This window comes from Mustela putorius, unplaced genomic scaffold, assembly GCF_011764305.1.
Source record: "Mustela putorius furo isolate JIRA1106 unplaced genomic scaffold, ASM1176430v1.1 tig00000224_pilon_pilon_pilon, whole genome shotgun sequence".
NCBI classification, from domain to species: domain Eukaryota; kingdom Metazoa; phylum Chordata; class Mammalia; order Carnivora; family Mustelidae; genus Mustela; species Mustela putorius.
The window spans coordinates 6,188,118-6,204,287 of NW_025421321.1; the positions used below are offsets into that span (position 1 = coordinate 6,188,118).

At 37.5% G+C, this 16,170-nt stretch overlaps 1 protein-coding gene across 1 annotated transcript in view; it reads right to left on the minus strand.

Annotated features, from left to right (window-relative positions):
* The window catches only part of MRPS9 (mitochondrial ribosomal protein S9), a 65,020-nt gene that overhangs the window by 36,737 nt on the left and 12,113 nt on the right, over positions 1–16,170 (minus strand). The gene's annotated exons all lie outside the window — the stretch shown is intronic.

The window sequence follows — 16,170 nt, forward strand, 5'->3', positions numbered from 1 at the left end:
ACAAGAAGTATACAATATCACACAAGTATTACCCTTTATACATTCTAAATCTAATCACCAGGAGCAAGCAGAAAGCCAAAATGTAGACAACCATGTAAGACAAGTGGTCTGGATTCTACAAAACTAGCTAGCTATAAAGACATTTTCGGGAAAACTGACGAAATTTAAGTATAGACTATAGATTATAGAGTGTTACAGATTTATTGTTAATTGTACTAGATATAAACGTGGTTACCATGGAAAAATGGTATGAAGGATGCATGTATGTAGGGCTAAAGTAAATGCGGATACATTTAGGAGTTAGGTGATATGATACTGCATTTTCAACTTACTCCAAATAAGTTTTATATATACAGAGAGAAAGGGAATGTGGCAAAATGTTAACTGTCAAATCTATGTAAAGGTATGTATGTGCAAGTGTCTTTGTATTCACCGAATATTCAAGTTTTCTGAAAATTTGAAAAATTTGAAAATAAAAAGATGAGAAATGTTAAAAATTAAAAAGTTAAGTCCATCGGATCTTTCCCAATCTAACCTGTCTCCGCAGGGCCACCATGAGCCTACAGCACCTGTAGTAGCCCAGCTAGCCTTCAGGCCTGGTTCCCACAGTCAGCTATGGCACTCCCAAGGCTGGTCAGACATCTTAGCCTAGGGGCTACTGACTCAAGGCCTGGGTGAGAATAACAGCATGGAAGACTGATGTACAACTCTGCAGCCCGGGGTAAGCATGCCAGGATTACACGGCTGAAAGTCCAACCAACTTCTGAATCAGGTTCAAGCTGTCACTGGTATCATTTTCAAATATAAAAATTACTAGTACTACATGAACAATGAAAGAGTTCAAGAAAGCAATGAAAATGTAAAGAATTTCAAACCACAGCAGATTTCTCATGAAAACTAAGACATACACAAGTCACGAGGAAGTTAATCAATAGAACTTGAAAATAAGGAACTGACTGCAAAGGGTGTCTAGGTCTTACAGGCAATCTCTGTATTAAAAAAAAGTTAGTAAAGATTTTGGTAAAAATATTCTGAAATTTCCTAGAAGGATCAGAAAAAGTAGCACTGCCTTAAAAACAACAACAACAACAACAAAAACCCAAAAACCTCAGCTAAGAAAAAACACGTATTTATTAATTCATAATTCCACATTATATTAGATGATAATGTTGATTTTATTTATTTTAGAAAGAATGTGCAATGCAGAGGGGGTGGGCAGGAGCAGAGGGAGAGGAAGCAGACTTGGTGCTGACCATGAGCATGACACAGGGCTCAATCTCATGACCCTGAGATCATGACCTGAGCCAAAACCAAGAGTCAGATGCTTAACCAACTAAGTCACCCAGGTACTGTAGGTGATAATAATAACACAACCAACTACACTGTATTGTATTAACTATATTATACTATATTATATACTCTATTACTAATTACTGACAGGGCATGTACAAGGTGCTCTGCTATACTGTACCAACTATATTATATTTGTACCAAATTACATTAGGTTTTGTACTAAGTACTGTGGAAAAGGTCCATAGAGTAAGACACCATGTTAGATAAACAGCAAAATCACAGGCTCAGTAAAAATAAGGAAAAACAAAGGATGGCAGAAAAAAGAATGAATGAAGATACAGAACATAAAAGAGTTATCCCTCCAAATCCGTATTACATCTTTTTCACCAAATTATGAGGAATAGGTTTTCTAATTCCAGGGGAGTTATGATGTATTAGTCATAAACTGGTTACTTTTTAACCAAACAGAAGATACAAAACAGGAAAGGCACAATAGGAATGCACATTTCGTCATCCGTCCAGCATGCAAGGGAGAGTGGGACCACCACCTAAGGCAGCACTTCCATTTACCTACTACAGGCACTCTGAAGAGATTTCTTACAAATTTTGAGGCTAACAAAGGACTACCTGGATTTTATGAAAAAATAATTTTGTTGGCTTTCTGGGACTGCAGTTGTTAAAACTCAAGTAGGTGAATACCGTTTTTTAAAAAAAAAAAAAGAATTTATAGGAAGAAGAGAATTTTGAGTGTGTGCATGAAGCTGCAATGTTTGGAGCAGAGCACCATGTGCTGTAACAGAGTAAAAACCCTTACTCTCACTGCACTTCAGAATTCACAACAGAGAGTGCTAAATATCTAAGTAACGTAAGACCTTTACTACATCCTATAACCACAAAAATATTCTCCAGGAACACCATTCCCAGTGATTTTAACTTGTGAGAACATCGGCTTTATCTAGTTGTTGTGAGGATGAAATAAGGTATTTGCAAAAGCACAGCACCCCACAGGCACTAGACAAATGTTAGCTATACGAAAATGTTCTATGTGAAACACTTTCCACATTATTTTGTATTAAGACTTAAAGTAGCAAAGATAAGAACCTGGACCTCCTGAAATTTAGTATCTGAATGTGCTCTTCCCCGCCGAGGTCAGGGAGCCAACCTAGGTTTCTCAGAAAACGGATTTACTTCTCCACTGGCATCAAGGACATTCACCTCGTTAGAGGTAAAATTAGGAGAATAGCCTAACTATGCTCAAAGGAAAATAAATTGACCATTTACTGTGAACCAGTTTTACCTCAACCAATTTTATTCAACAAATACTCATTGTACCTAAGTTACAGGGACTCTGTGAGTTTAGGAAGCTATAGTTCCTGACCACATTCTAGCAGCAGAGACAGATGCATACATAATCTCAATTACGGGGGTCACTGTCACAGTACACATGGAATAACATGGCTTAGTAAAAGGATATTTTACAGGACCTGTGCTGCAGCTATTTCTAGGTTACACAGATGGAACCAAGGGAAGTGGTCACGAGCTTTTTTCAGCAATACTTTTCATCTGACTTCTTAGCAGTCACTTGTCCCTTGCCAAGTCAGGTCTTTTACATACTGTTTTCTCTGCCTGGAATACCATTGTTCCATCTAACATTTTCCTGCTTCTCTTTTGAGACCTAGCTCAAATGCCAGCCCTCCAGAGCGACCTCCCCTGACTCCCCAAGGGCTCTGTCATTTCCCTTCTTTGTTTACACCTGTGGGAGTGCTCTCCACATTTGTCTCCTTCCCTATGACATCAGTCACAATGGACAGAGCTCTCACGTCTCTCTAGAGACTTGAGAAGATCACTGGCCAGTCTGTTATCTTCTCCTCATCCTTCCTCCTGGCTTGAACTTCCACACTTCTTGCAGCAATCACACAATCCTTTCATTTACATACCAATTCCTGCCCTGGGTGTGAGCCACCTACACAAGACTCCCAGTGTCACCCAGGCCAATAAACCCCCTCAATTCCCATTTCTATCCTTAGAAGCACACAACCACTTTCTCAACGACCTTACTCTTCAGCCCAAATTCTGACCCTGCGATTGCTTGGGCTCACCAAGCCTTCCTCTGGAACCTCATGACCTACAGCCAGGTCTCTACCACAGAAGGTTGCTGTTTTCCCACTCACAGCCATGTTCTCCTCCTACCTCTCTCCAAGTTCTTCCATGGTCTCTTGTAAACACAGCTCTGCTCCTCGCTTAAAAGCTAGTTCCCTCAGAGCTCCATCTTTGATTCTCCTTCTGTCAAGCAAATTCATGCAGAGAGGCTAAATCTATTTCTTTAGTTTCCAAACCACTCCCAACTGTCAGTTGTCTTTAGGATTGCTCCACTGAAGTATCCTAAAAGCACATTCATAGCTGCTCCTCAAATAACTTACTTTTGCCTCCTCAAAGTTCTTTCTCCCAGGCCCTGTTACCAGTTCTTTGGATTTTACCTTGGTCATATGTAGAAGGTGCTCTCAAAGGCAAAGGACCTTGGTTTCTTAGTCACCGTTGCCCACCCCAGAGGGAGAACATTGGCAGGTATCATAGTCCCCCTTACTTGCGGATGATACGTTCCAAGACCCTCAGCAGCTGCCTAAAGCCGCAGACAGTACTGAACCCTATATATACTATGCTTTTCCCTATACATACATGTCTATGATAAAGGTTAATTTATAAATTCGATACAGTAAGAGGTTAACAAATAACAATATACTGTAATAAAGTTATGTGAATGTGGTCTCTTTTTCAAAATACTTTATTGTACTGTACTAACATCTTCTTGTGATGGTATGAGATGCTAAAATGCGTATGTAATGAGATAATGTGAAGCGAATGATGGAGGCACTGTGATGTAACGTTAGACTACTAGTGATCTTCTGATATGACAGAAGGCAGATCATCTGCTTCTGGATGGGTAATAGAAACCACAGAAAGCAAGACAATAGGTAGCAGGGGAAAACAGTACGCAAAGGGTAAATAAAGAAGCAAACTGAGTGCACAGTCCTTGAGTGAATCAACTAGACTATGTAACACTTTATAGACAATTAGGGAAATTTAAATACAGATTAATATACAAATGATCCCATACTCGGTCATATACTCAGCCATACTGAGTCCCATGCTCAGACTATATTAAAATTAATTTTGTTAAATGTGATAATGGTATTGTGGTTATATAGGAAAATATCCCAACTTTTTGGAGATGTATACTCAAGTATGTAGGGGTAAAGTATCATAACTTTTGTAACTGACTTTAAAAGAAAATAGTTCAGTGACACCTGGGAGACTCAGTCGGTTAGACTCAGGTCATGACCTCTGGGTCCTAGTATCAAGCCCCAGGTCAGGCTTCCTGCTCAGTGGGGAGTCTGCTTCTCCCTCTCCCTCTGGTCCCACCACCATACCCTCCCCATGTTCTAAGAAAGAAAGAAGGAAGGAAGGAAGGAAGGAAAGAAGAAAAGAAACTAAGAAACAAAAAAAAAAAAGAAGAAGAAGAAGAAGAAGAAAGGAAGGAAGGAAGGAAGGAAGGAAGAAAGGAAAAAAAAAACAGTTTAGCCACAAAATATACAGGGGGAGCAAATATGGCAAAATGTTATTTAAACTAGGTGATGGTCACATGGTATGCATTATACAATTATTTCCTCTTTTCTGTATGACTGAAATTTTTATAAGAAAAAGCATACAAATTAGTGTTTATGGCTATCGCTATTGGCTTAGACTATTTCAGTTTTTCAATTTTGGTTCCTACTCCCATGTAATATACATACATAAATACATATACGTATGTATGTATACATGGACATATATACATATATACACACACATATAAGTCATGAAGCTTTTGCTCGTTTATAATTGAATAACCAAACAACTGAAATTGTTTTAGTAAACCTGTTGTTTCAGTCAGGTAAAAGCAACCATTTCCTACATTTCTAAATTTCTATTTATTCTTACAGTGTATTTTTGAACTGTTTTCAAAACCAATTCTTCGGATATTTAGAATCATGTCATTGAAAAACAATATAAAAATGAAACTGCAGAATATTACTTTTACTTCCAAAGTATTTCCTTTCTTTCAAATAACACAAGGCAAAAAAATACAAATTCTTACTTATGGGGAGATCACGGAGCAATCCTCTGGTTAAACAGTCCAGAAGAACTTTCTCCAACAAAGGAAATGTCCGATAATCTGTGGGCTGATATGATATGTAGCCCATGTGGTTACTGTGCATTTGACATATGGCGAGTGCAACTAAGGAATTAGACTAAGGAACTAAATGTTAATGTTAGTTAGTATTAACTAACTTCAAACAATTCCACACAGCTAGTGGCAACCACACAGCTCGACTATTTTAACCAAAGCCCTCATGCAGCATGACAGTCTTGCACTGATGTTACTACTGTGTATCTCAGCAAGGTTTTCAAACTCCATTAAATTGGTACAAAGTTATAAGATCTGTGATTTAATTTTACTGCTCTACCCAACAAATACCTACATTCATAACAGAGAATATTAACAACCAAATTGTCTTTGAATAGAAGATTTCTAGAATGAATCTGGTCATGATAGCCATCCCTCTTTTTCTCTTTATGAAGTGAGAGCATTTTAATACTTCAGATTTGTGATTTGATTCCCTGAGGGTTTGAATGGAGAACTCAGTATTATGGAAACCACGTAGAAAGCTGAATTTCCTGACTTCTCTCTTGGAACTACTGAGGCCCTATTCTACTAACCAGAATGACTTTAACTTCCTGTGTCTAAGGCAAGAGCACTTGGATTTTATACCTCATTTCAGCCTGGATTTCAGAGCTGGGGGTAGGAAGTAGAAACATTTACATACAGGAAGTTGCAGGAAAATATAGGTATAATATACATACAAGTACTCATATGGGACAAAATGAAAGTAACATCACAAAAGACTCCAGATACCCAATGAGTCTTCTTGCAATGTTTATTGATTCAGGACAGCTCTCATTGTCCTCCTCCCACCTTCCATATTAATCGTAACTTGCTATGGGAAAGAAAAAGACATAAATATCCAGTTGTGACCAACACTGAAAATTCCCGCTTGTTGTACATCTCCTTTCTCCTAGAAAAAGCAGAAACAAAACAAAACCAAACTGTCAAAAAACAAACCAAAAAAACCAACCAAACTAACAACAAAAATGACAAGCATCCACTTCTTTCTTAAAGCCTCGGAACGCCTACCTGAAGGAACAAGGTATCCTCCAGAGCCCATGAGGACAGAGCCTTGTCTGCAACATGCCCTCCAGGGGACACTCCAAGCCAGACTCTGCAGGGCCTTCAGTCCAGGTCCACAGTAACTGTCCCCACCACCATGTCAGAGGCAGGAATGGTGAGGGGAGGAAAGCATGTGTCAACTTTCTCTCCAAAGCCTGGTGCTAGTAGGGACATGGCTTCTGGACATTCTGCACATTTGCCAAGTATGAGAACATGTGTGCTACAGTCTGCTGTTCCAGAACCAACCTCACCGGCATGGCCTCACTAAAGTCCGGCATCTCCTGTTAACTACTAGAAGCTCTGCATTAGCTATGAGGGCACTGGTCTCTGCAGTGGGAGCAAGACCCATCAGGTAGCACAACAGCCTTACTGTTTCCTGCCTTTCATACCATCTTCTTACCCTAGGAGCCCCAATGATAAGATTATGCCTTTCCTGACCAGGATTACTTGGTTTTAATTCAAGGTCAGGCGAGGAGAGGTTAGCTCAGTGGCCGGCACATCCCACACCATAAAGTAGTCTGTTAGGCTCTAGTGACTTCACACCTTATTTTAGTAGAAAGGCATTTGTGCAAGCCCTTCCAAATATGGCATTTAACCCTCCATCTCCCTCCATACCCCACTAAATTTGCCCCTTTGGCTTCCTCAGTTGCTTTCTATTAATAGCCACAGGCTCAAGAGACTTCCTCAAGCTTTCCTTGTAGGTGGTAGACAATATCCTCACTCCTTACAACTGACAGCCTCTGGCCCAAACTGGAAAAACATTTCAAAGGCTGATGTCTTGAGTCTTTGGGGCTTTCCAAAATACCCAACAGGAAAATACTATTCCCAGTTCAACATAAAGCTGTAGATGGTATTTCAAAGAAGAGAATTATAATAAAAAGTAAGTAACAAAAGTGGTTAGCGGCATAAGGGCTTTTCCCATAAAATTTTTAATTAAGGTAAAAATTTAGTTGGGAAACGTTCAGAAGTACCAGAAAACAAAAACAAAAACAAAACAAAAAAAAAAAAGGCAGGCAAAGAAAGTGTTAAAATACTTGTCATTTTTAAGCAATTTTCCTGATATAATTCAAAAATATCTGTATTAGGATGGTAAAAGTGCAGAATTTAAATATTTTGATAAGGTGAAATTAAGTCAACCAGAAAATCAGAGGAAGGTGACGAGAGAAATACTTGACTCTCTGCTAATGTTAACCCATCTATCAACTATAATGTTCTCGAATTCCCAGGTGCATTGGGCACTTAGCAGGCGCTAGAGACGCACCAGCAAGACATGGCCTAGGTCTTCAAGTATCTTAAAATTAGAGGAAACTGGGCATTTCACATGTGAATTGTGGTTCTGCCCGCTTAGACTATGTTTTTCAACAAAAGAACTAACAAATTTCCTAATTATCTGGTTATGTAAACTGAGAAGCACCCAGTTCTTCCACAAAGACAAAAGACAAAAATCGATGCATTTGTCCCATGAACAACAGTTTGAACTTCTGAGGGTTCATGTATGTGCTGATTTTTTTTTTTTTTTAGAAATTTTAAACATCAAATTTATTCATAGATGTTTTTGTGTTGATTTTTTTTGATAAATTAGCACAGTACTGTAAATGTATTTTCCTTATGATTTTCTTAGTAACATTTTTTTCTCTAGCTTGCTTTATTGTGATTATACAGTATGTAATAGACCTCACATGCAAAATACGTGTTATCAACTGCTTATGTTATAGGTAAGGCTTCCAGGTAACAGTAGCCTTTTAGTAAGTAAAGTGTTGGGAGTCAAAAGTTACATGTGGATTTTGACTTTAAAGGGGGTCAGTACCCCTAACCCCTGCGCTGTTCAAGGGCCAACTGTCTATCAGTTGGGACTCAACTCCTCAAGAAGCTTGGAAACAGTATTACTAACCTAATGTTGTTATTTGTTTTAGGTTAGCATTTGTGTTTCAAAAGAACATTTTCTCAGACTAGGAACCAGATTCCAGATGCAGACTGTAGTTTAACACTGGTATGCAAACACCAAATCATTGCCTTACTCTAATTTTGAAGCTGTTGATGACTTACTCTTTCAGTCTGAAGTTCAGTCAGAAGAAACTCTGAGACAGAGGGAGAGAGAGAGAGAGAGAAAAGAGCATTTTCCTATAATAAGTTCTAGCTTAGTATTTCCTATATTAAGTTCTGAAATTTGTATGGAATTCAACGTGGCTAAGTTCTTAGGTATTTTAAACTTATGTCACACATGAAAAAGTCGTTTCATTTTTGAAGTAGGGTTCAACGGTTGTTATTTGTTGTCACAATAACGAACAAACAAAAAAAGCCATACTTCTGGGCGCCTGGGTGGCTCAGTGGGTTAAGCCGCTGCCTTCGGCTCAGGTCATGATCTCAGGATCCTGGGATCGAGTCCCGCATCGGGATCTCTGCTCAGCAGGGAGCCTGCTTCCCTCTCTCTCTCTCTGCCTGCCTATCTGTCTACTGTGAACTCTCTCTGTCAAATAAATAAATAAATAAAATTTAAAAAAGCCATACTTCTTTTGGAAATAAAAAAGTGGAGTATACATTTAACGGTAAGTATAGGAAACTTAAAAAATTTATTAGACCATAGTACTGCTTGCCTGGATCTAAAACAAAAAAATGCTGACAAAAATAAAGAATATAAATTTAAAAAAAATTAATCCAAATAAATCATGGACTATGGCAATTCTCCTTTGTGTATATGATTCCTACATTTTCAGATTTTTAACTAGAATACAGGGAATTCACGGGTTCCCTAAAATGAAGGCAAAGTATTTAACTACATTCTTAGGCTTAAATCAAAGTATAAAAGGATTGCAGGCTCAACCCAGGAGGAGCACTGGGTCAGGAATGCAATCTCTATTAATTAGGTATCCCAGCTGGGCAGTGGGTCTGCAGCTGTTAACTTGATCAATGACTTACCTAAATGTCATCTCTACTGATTCGCTTATAAATTACCAGCAAGTGAGACTAATGTACAGGTGCTAATTTATTTAAACTGTTCTCTACAGTTCTACATAGCTTTATAAACTGCATCTGGCACCTAATGTTAGCTGTCAGTTGCACTTAGACATGCCTGTCCTAACGACTCTGTTCATTAGAAGTGAGCACAAATTATGAAATATTGTGAAAAATGATACATCAAATGGAATGGGCATAGCAAATCAATTAGAGAAACTTCATACAGCATATTCACACTTAGGAGAATAAAACATTCTGGTTTCAGAATGAGGTCTATAATACCAATTAAAAAGTAATTGGTAGACTTCAGCAGTGTTATATATCAATTTGCTGGCTTTTTTCCTGAAATTCTATAGTTATGGAGAACTCAACTTTAATTCCCAAATAAAGACATTAGTAAATGCAAGTGCAATTTTGTATCCATAAAACTTAATGCAAGTGAGATGTCTCCAACTTAAAATTGGTAACTGCTATCACTTCATTCAAAAAGGAAAATGCAAACAGCAGTGGTTCTCAACTTTCTTCTACGCTGACAGCAGATTTCGAAATTGCTGTCACCCAGTGTCTGCTCCAGCTTAATAACATGTTACAGGGTCACCGGACAAGGCTTTCCCTTTGGGTCACTGAAGGAAATCGTTGCAGCCCCGCCTCTGTTATAGGCTCTGGGGCTGATTTCTTTACAGTCTTCAAACATGCAGAGTCTTCCCTTGGCCAGACTGTAACCACTTTGAGCTGAGTTACAGAATCCACTCCAGTGCAATGTTCAATCTGATGGTTCAGTTCTCTTCATGGTAACTATAGGGTGAGAGTCAAAAATATTTTTTACACACTGATCAACACTTGGCAGCAACCTGTGAAAGGCTGAGGAATGAGAGTTGAGAACCACGGCATTAAGATACATTTTCAAAATGGCATGCATGTCAGCACTTGCAGCAATGGGAGTATATTGTATACATGGACACCTGTATATGTGTGTCACCGTATATACTACTCACTGCTAACAAGGGGGCATCCGCTTTCCTTCAGCCATATTTCCCACAGGTGATCAGGGGCATCATAGTGGTTCAGTGGGAAATTGCAATAGGTGGTTTCTTTACAAAAGAATTTAAAATATTAGGCAAAGATGAAACTATCTTGAAATGGGGAAAATCTGTACTTGCCCATGACTAATTTCTTTCCAGTTAATTCATTGTTTCACAAACCAAAAATAACTTTTCATATAAATGCAATACCAAGACTGAGCATTAAATATAAAAAAGTAATTTTGTAGAAACAATTCTAGCAGATACACAATGCTGGAGCTTTAATAATAAACTTCTAAATAATGTTAACTTTTAAGTAAATATTAAAAATGACAATCATTTTTATTCACAAAATTTTATGTCATATCCTTTCTATTTTACCAACTCACATTTGTACTCTTTTTAAAAGCCTTTGTAACTGAAAGAACACTAACATGTAAGATTAGCCGGGTGTAATTTTCACATGTTCTATATGCTGGACTCAGTAAAGCCAGGGGCCAGATTTCTATTCAATTTCAACCTTCTGGAATAAAGTTCTAAACCTAGAAATCCACCAAAAAAAAAAAAAAAAAGCCCATGAAGAGCTAAAATAGATGACCTAAATTCATGATTTTACTTAGTAGGAAGGGCACACAGGTCCTGACGCCAAGTCCAAGGGCTCTTACATTTTAATTCACAGGGCCTAAAGTTTAGTTATGCTAGAAGCCTGGAAGGCGAGAGCTGCCAGAGGCAGACACACGCAGACATCCTGACAGGAAAGGATATGTCAGGAATCAGTCAGTACAGGGACAAACAGAAACTACGAGCCCCAGCCAGGGTATCAGCTTAACAACCACACTAAAAGGAAAATCCTGAGGCACTGTAAGGTTAAATTATACTCACTGTAACAAAGTTGGGGGAGAACCCTATTTTACCCAAAAAATTAATCTTTGAAAGTGTGGAAAAACAGACTTTGCATATAGGAAGACCTTGTATAGCTCTGGATTCCTATTTATAACAATAAATACCAACCCCATAATGTTTTTCTAAAGACTGAATCTGGTAATGTAAACCAGGTTCCCAGATAGCATCTTGAATGTATATAGGAGGTTTTCAATAAATGGTGATATTTTTCATTACAAGTAACAATTAAAAATAGGTTTCCCTTTTCTGGAAACTTCACTTGTGTGGAATATCTAATTTTCTGATCACACATAAAGTAAGAGAAAAATTACTGTACCTGGTTTTAAATTCTGTATTAAAAGCCAAACACATTACAAAAGAATTACAAGCTCTAAATATAGAAAAGCAATCATGATGTTCTTCCAAAAATTATCTGGAAGCTTAAAATATTTTCCTGGTTTTGGATATCAAATTATTTGGTTTTGTCTTTGGAAATAACTAAGCATTCTGTTAGTATGAGAACACTACCTAAGACTCATTAGCTATATACTCTTTTTCAGGTTACACCAATAGCCAAATCTCAAACAAAGGTAAGAGTTTTGAAAAGACACAAAACCAGGAACCACAATGGGTATATAATTTTAACACTTTGGTAACAGTTGGCTGTCACTGTCCTCTTTTGCTTTTACATCTACTTAGACGCCAAAGAGAGTCCACTAAATTTAATAAAATGCCCAAAGAGTTCATTGATATAAAATGTGAGACTTAAGTGAGGCAGATCAATTACTAACACAGCAGAATTACGTCACTGGTGTCAAGGAAAGGGGCTAACACTTCCTCGTAGTATTTAGGCTGGGTGAGACAAGATCTCAACCTGTGTGTATGACACCACCTCCAGTGTCAATCACTCCATGATAAACCAGTATGTTCAACAGTACTTCCTATTGTTCTCAACACACAGTCATAGGTGGGATGGAAGATTTGTGTGACAAAGGCAATCTTGAATGTAATTCAAGATTACATCCTTCACTCCTAACAAATGCTTAGGAGTGAAGGATTCAAATTATGGTAGATTTTACTTACAGCATTTAATAGTAATAGTAATAGTAATAGTAAAGGTAATAGTAATACAATGGCACCTAAATTACCAATGTGAAAATTATACAGTGAGCCTAGGCTTTCAACCAGGTAAATGAATTAAATTATAGGCCATGTCGACTACCTGAAAGTTAAATCATCTTGAAAATATTTTTAACAGCCCAAACAAATAATTCTGATTAAAGATCCAAGCACTGAACTAACCAAACAGTTTTTAATATGCTATGAAAATGGTTATCTTCTCAGACAGAATTACAAAATCATTGAACAATTCTATTTCTTTCAATGAGCTAAATATGCTCCATGTACACCCAAAAATGTAGTAAACTCAGTTGGGTAGTAGAAGCCTCTTGCTCAAAACAGTTACTCAGGGACACACAAGTCACAGGGAGAGGACAACGGACCAGTTTTAAATGCAAACAGTAATATAAAAAAAACTACCCCAAAAAATCCCAGGGCCAAATGATTTCAACCAAACGTTTAGAGAATTAATACCAACTATTCGCAAACTCTTCTAAAATAGAGGAAAACACCTACCAACTCTATTGAACGAGGCCAAGTATTACCCAGATATTAAAATGAGACAGAGACACATATAAGAAAACTATAGATCAGTATCAGATGCAAAAATCACAACAAATACTATCAAACCAGGGCACCTGGGCGGCTCAGTGGGTTAAAGCCTCTGCCTTTGGCTCAGGTCATGATCCCAGGGTCCTGGGATCTAGCCCCCCACTAGGCTCTCTGCTCAGCGGTGAGCCTGCTTCCTCCTCTCTCACTGCCTGCCTCTCTGCTTACTTGTGATCTCTGTCTGTCAAATAAAATCTTAAAAATCTGTCTGTCAAATAAAATCTTAAAAAAAAATACAATCAAACCAAATCCAACAATGCATTAAAAAAATCATTCACCACAATTAAGTGATGGATTTATTCCCAGATGCAAGGGTGTTCGATATTCACAATCAAACAACATGATACATCACATCAATAAAAGAAAGGATAAAAGCCATATGACCATCTCAATAGATGAAGAAAAAGTAACAAAGCACAACATCCAGTCATAATAAAAGTCCTTAATAAGGCAGGTTTAGAAAGAATATACCTCAACATAATAAAGGCCATAAATGAAAACCTACAGATATCATTATACTCATCAGGGAAGAACTGAGAGCTTTTCCCCTAAGGTCAGGAGCAAGACAAGGATGTCGACTCTCACCACTTTCATTCAATATCGTACTGGAAGTTGTAGCTACAGCAATTAGACAACAGAAAGAAAAAAGGCATCTGTAAGGAAATAGTAAAACTTTCACTATTTGTAGATGACATAATACTACATATGGAAAACCCTAAAGACTCCACCAAAAAACTACAAGGACTGATAAATGAATTCAGTCAAGTTACAGGATACAAATGTGTAGAAATCTGTTGCATTTCCATATGCTGATAATAAAGCAGAAAAAAGAAAAATTATGAAAACAACCCCATGTACAACTGCACCAAAAATTATACGATACCAAGGAATAAACCTAACCGAAGAGGTGAAAGACCTATACCCTGAAAATTACAAAACACTGATGAACACTGATAAATTGAAGATGACACCAAGAAATGGAAAGACACTCCATGCTCATGGACTAGAATAACAAACACTGCTAAAATGTCTATAATACCCAAAGCAATCTACGCATTTAACACAGTCCCTATCAAAGTACCAATAGCATTTTTCACAGAACTAGAACAAAAAAATCCTACAATTTATATGGAGCCACAAAAGACCCTGCATAGCCAAAGAAATTTTGAAAAAGAAAAACAAAGCTGGGGGTATCACAAGTCCAGACTTCAAATTATGTTACAAAACTGTAGTAATCAAAACAGTATGATACTGGCACAAAAACAGACACATAGATGGAATGGAATAGAAATCAATGGAATAGAACAGAAAACCCAGAAATAAACCCACGGCTACATGATCAATTAATCTTCAACAAAACAGGAAAGAGTATCCCATGGGAAAAAGACAGCATCTTAAACAAATGGTGTTAGGAAAACTGGACAGCCACATGCAAAAGAATAAAACTGGATTGCCTTCTTTCACTATACACAAAAATATATTCAAAATGGCTTAAAGACCTAAATGTGAGAACTGAAACCATAAAAATCCTAGGAGAGCACAGGCAGTAATTTCTCTGACATCGGCCATAGCACCATTTTTCTAGATATGTTTCCTGAGGCAAAGGAAACAAAGCAAAATTAAATTAATGGCTCTACATCAAAATAAAAAACTTCGGTACATAGAAGCAAACAATCAGCAAAACCAAAAAGCAACCTACAGAATGGGAGAAGGTATTTGTAAATGACATATCTGATAAAGGATTAGAGTGTGTGTGTGGGGGGGATTATATATATAAACACAAATGTACGTTCTTTATATCTCATATATATATTACATATAAAGATCATACACAACTCAACACCCAAAAAGCAAATAATCCAATTAACAATAGGCACAAGACATGAACAGACATTCTTCGAAATAAGACATCCAGATGGCCAATAGACACATGAAGAGATGCTCCAACATTACTCCTTATCAAGGAAATGCAAATCAAAACTACAAAGAGATGTCACCTCACACCTGTCTGAATGGCTAAAATCAACAACACAAGAAACAATAGGTGTTGACAAGGATGCGGAGAAAAAGGAACTCTCGTGCCCTGTTGGTGGGAATGCAAACTGGGTAGCCACTGTGAAAACAGTATGGAGGTTCCTTAAAAAGTTAAAAGTAGAACAACCCCACGATCTAGCAATCACACTACTGAGTATTTACCAAACAAAAAACAGAAAACCAAAAACCAAAAACACTAATTCAAAGGGATACATACATCCCTATGTTTATAACAGTATTACTTAAAATAGCCAAATCACAGAAGCAGTCCAAATGTTGTGCATGTGCACACGCACACACACACACACACACCTCTCTCTCCACACTGGAATATTATTCAGTCATAAAAAAGAATGAAATCTTGCCATTTGCAATGACATGGATGGAGGTAGAGTGTAATGCTGAGTGAAAGAAGTCAGAGAAAAACAAATATGATCTGATTTCACTCATGTGGAATTTAGGAAACCAAAAAAACAAAAAACAAAAAAAACCCCACAAAACATGAGCAAAGGAAAAAAGAGAGAGAGAGAGAGAGAGAGAGACAAACCAAGAAGTAGACTCTTAACTATACAGAACAAACTGATGGTTATCAGAGGGGAGGGGGTGAAGGGGCTGGGTGAACTAGGTGATGGAGATTAAGGAGGGCACTTGTGATGAGCACTGGGTGATGTGTGGCAAGTGTGGAACCACTATATGGTATACCTGAAACTAATACAACATTGCACATTAACTACACTGGAATTCAAAATAAAATTGTAAAAAGTTACAACAAACTTCAAAGTGGTTAAATTTAAGTATCTTTGCTAGGTATGTTGGGATGTTTGACAAAAAGTTTTTTTTTTTTAAAGATAAAAGTATTATTTATTATTACTACTTTTATCACGGTTAGAACAACTCAAGAGTGGAATAATAACAGAGTTCTAACTTTAATTCTCAAATCATTTAGAACATGCCCTGACTTTGAAAATTCACATATTTTAGTTAAGATAA